We start from the raw sequence: 3,503 nt of genomic DNA on the forward strand, positions 1-3,503 counted from the left end.
TGGGTCCGCACTGATGTCGATTACTTCGACGTCAAGTTTCCCGACTCTGTCCAAGGATGGCGCAAGAGATGGCTCTACATCCACGAAGAAAGCGCCAATTCTGTGGAGCACAACATAGTTCCTTTCGACGGAAGTGCCAGGATTCAGCGTCGCCGTTCCTGGGATGCCGAAGCTTCTGAAGAAGAGAAAAAAGCGACAGAGGCGCTCATGGCTCGTATCCATCATCTTCAAAACACTCGAGGCAAAGAGCTATCTGGTGTTCAAATTACTGCCTACTTCCTTAGGATTAGAGTGCAGCCTCTTCGTGCTCGCAAAAATCCCCTTTGGACGTATTCTGGTGAAAATGACGCCAACAGAATCTCCAGTGATCTTTCTGTAAAGGACTTGGAAAAATTGGTTCGAAGAATTTCTCGATTAGGCAAGAAGGATCCTATTCCCTCCTCCTGTCGAGTGGAACCATACAGTGCTTCCAATCCTCTTCCCGAGGTATTTTGTCTTCTCGAAGTTTTATCTTGTTTTGAACTGTTCCTCGTATCTTATTTGCAGTGGTATCTCACTTATTCTCTTTTGTCACTATTTCTTTGTAGAATCATCCTACTATGGCTTCCCTTCCTCCTCTTCATGAGGATGGAGAGGTCTAAGAAATAGCCGTTGACGATGATGTCAACCATGAGACCCCCTCTTTTGTGAATGAACCCGCATGATTCTCGAAAATCTGCGGGATCTACTGAGAAAGATGCTGCCTCTCGAAGATACAACATCAGCACAATCTCCTCCTCCTGCTGTTTCTCCGAAGAGCAAAAGGAAAAGGAGCAATGCCGAAGATTCCGGGACCTCGAAACCCGAAGAAACTGCTCCTTCACCTCGAAAAGCAGCTTATGATCCATATATCGAGAGTATCATCAGCTCGTAGGTTCCTTGCTCTTTTCCTTTTCTATTTGAAGAATTTTATTTTGCCTTGCTTTTTATGCTGCCACTATTTTGTCACAGTGATGATGAAGAAACACCAACTTTAGATGTGGCTGCTCGAACGAGCACGTCACATACTTTAGTTATTTCAGAAAAACCAGTTGAAGGGGAGGAATCGTCGCCTCCTCAACAAAATGTTGATACATCTACTCCTCCTTCGAGCCCCCGTGCCCCTTCACCAAAAAGGGCACGGGTTGAAAAGATTGTTGATCCTGCCCCTCAGTTGGGCAGTTCGTCGACTCTGCTCTTAGATGATGTAAGTTTGTCGGCATCTATATTTTCCTTATTTTGTTTTTTCACACCTTTTCTCTTTTTCATGCCGACGTTTCTTTTGATGTATTTACCTTTGAACAGCCAATGATCAAAGAGCTTCTTCGGATCGGGTCCCAATTTGTTGGGTACCGTGAATATGCCGCCAGAGCCGAAGGTAACGACTTTTATACTTGCTATTTTTCTTTGACTTTCTATTCCTGTTGCTTGTCGCTATTTTTTGATCTTTCTTTTCTTTCTTTTTCATATCTCGACAGAAAAACTTTCAGAGGCCAACGAACGTGTCGACGCACTTGCTCAAAAACTCGAGCAAAGTGAGGCGGCTCGCAAGAAAGCTGAACTTGCTGCTAGCAAAGCCAAGGCCGAGGTTGATGAAGCCAAGGTGAAAGCTGCTAGTGTCGAGGAGCTGCAGAGAAGGCTCAAAGATGCCGAATCTGCCTTAGATGAGCAGAAAACTGCACAACCGTGCGTGAACAAGAGATCATCAAGCGTATTAAGTCGCAAAGTCGACGTACGCTGAGTAATATCATCAACCCCTTCTATTGTACTTCCTGTTTCTTGGTTTTTGACTAATGGTTTGTCTCGTGTGGCAGCCCAAACAAACCAAGATTTTGATCTGGAGAATCCCGTCAATGACCCTCTCCTTGATGCACTTTCTCTTACGGAGTTCCATGGGCGCGAAATTCGTGAAGGCGTGGCCAATGCCAGTGCAAGTTTGTCGGCGTTGTTCCCCTACTTCTTCCCGAAGAAAGAGGAACCTTCGACTTTCCTTGCCCTTGCCAAGCTTTTCAATTCGTCGGAAGACCTGGGATTGAAGATGCGTCAGGAGAATATGAAGGTTCTTTGTCGAGAGTACTTGTTGCCCTGGTTGCTGACAGCCAACAGACGCTTGATTGGATGAAGGTTGGCGACACCAGCCAGATAGAGCATTCGAGATGGAGGTCGCTGATCAAGGCAGCCAAGCCCAACACTAAGAAGATCTTGGCGTATCTGGGGATCAAGCCAGCTTCGACTCCTAGCTCCTCGAGGCCGGAGGTCTAGTTGCATGCCTCCTTGTTTCTTTTTCTGTTTCTTTTGCTTTTGTTGCCAAAGTAGTTGTTTTTTGGCGACACTCATTTCTTTAGCTCTACTGTAGTGCCCTTGTAATGATTCCAAGAAATTAATGAAAAACTCTATCTGTCATTTGATGTTGTCTTGTCTAAATTTCAGTTGATATTTGATAACTATACTCCAACTTCCGCTCCTTCCAATGTATCGCCTTCTTCTCGTGCGAGAGAGCTTTTGCTGATCTCGCACAATCGACGATACCTTGTCGCAAGAACTGGATGAACTTCGGCAGCAACTTCAGTATGCGAAGAAGCAAACACTTGTGATGATGGAGCAATCTCGTAAGTCATCTGAAGCCGAAAAAATTGCTCTTCAACAAGCTCACGAAGCCGTGGCTGCTAAGGAAATTGCTGCTTCCGAGGCTGAAAAGGCAACTACTCGAGAAAATTTCATGCTCGAATTAATGAATGAAGCCAGTGCAGATATGTCGGGTATGCCTGTTTCGTCCGCTGATATTCTTTATCTTCATGCTATTGTTTCTTAGAGGTTTCCACTTCTTTGTTTTGATAGGTGCCTTTGTTGATGCTGCTGCCGAGGAAGAGAGGGTAAATGCTAGGACAACCCTCCTTGTTAATCTTTCCCTGGACCATGGTTCGTTGTTTTGGGCTACCCCAGAGAGGACCCGCCAAATTGTCAGATTTCAAGATCGCGCCTCTCAAACTCGCGATTTCCTTGACTTCTGTACCAAGACCTTGTCCATGGTTTACAACTCCATGTTTCCTCGGAACGTCCAACCAAAAACTCTTCCTGAATTGATGGAGAGGTTCAAGGATGCTCGCAGTATCCATGATTTTGTCAAAGCTCAACTAGTAGCTGGCGCCAGATTTGCTCTTATCATGCTCCAAATCTGCCACTCGAAGCTTGACCTTACCCAGGTTGTCGAGAAGGTTCACCAAAAAGTAAAACGTCGGAGAGTTGGTGTTGACAGGATTAACACGAAGGTTACGCCTATAGCCGAAGAGATGATTGAAGACCTACTTCGGATGGATGCCGACTTTTTTGCCGATGGCCATTATGCCGATTTTCTTGGTGCTGCTCCTGAGGAAAACAGGGTTACTCTTGATGACATATTGAATCAAGACTAGTTAGTTTCTTCTTGTAGATATTTTTCTTTGTAATCCATGACTATATTGTAAAGCAATCATTATATTTCTCTG

At 45.0% G+C, this 3,503-nt stretch overlaps 1 long non-coding RNA gene across 1 annotated transcript; it reads left to right on the forward strand.

Moving 5' to 3' along the window:
• The first annotated feature begins 928 nt into the window (after positions 1-928).
• Positions 929-1,696, forward strand: LOC139833208 (uncharacterized). The gene is made up of 3 exons (XR_011749348.1): positions 929-1,225; positions 1,324-1,396; positions 1,497-1,696. It is a non-coding gene; the product is annotated as an uncharacterized lncRNA (long non-coding RNA).
• Positions 1,697-3,503: the final 1,807 nt, after the last annotated feature.

The sequence above is a fragment of the Lolium perenne genome, chromosome 1 (assembly GCF_019359855.2).
Source record: "Lolium perenne isolate Kyuss_39 chromosome 1, Kyuss_2.0, whole genome shotgun sequence".
NCBI lineage: Eukaryota > Viridiplantae > Streptophyta > Magnoliopsida > Poales > Poaceae > Lolium > Lolium perenne.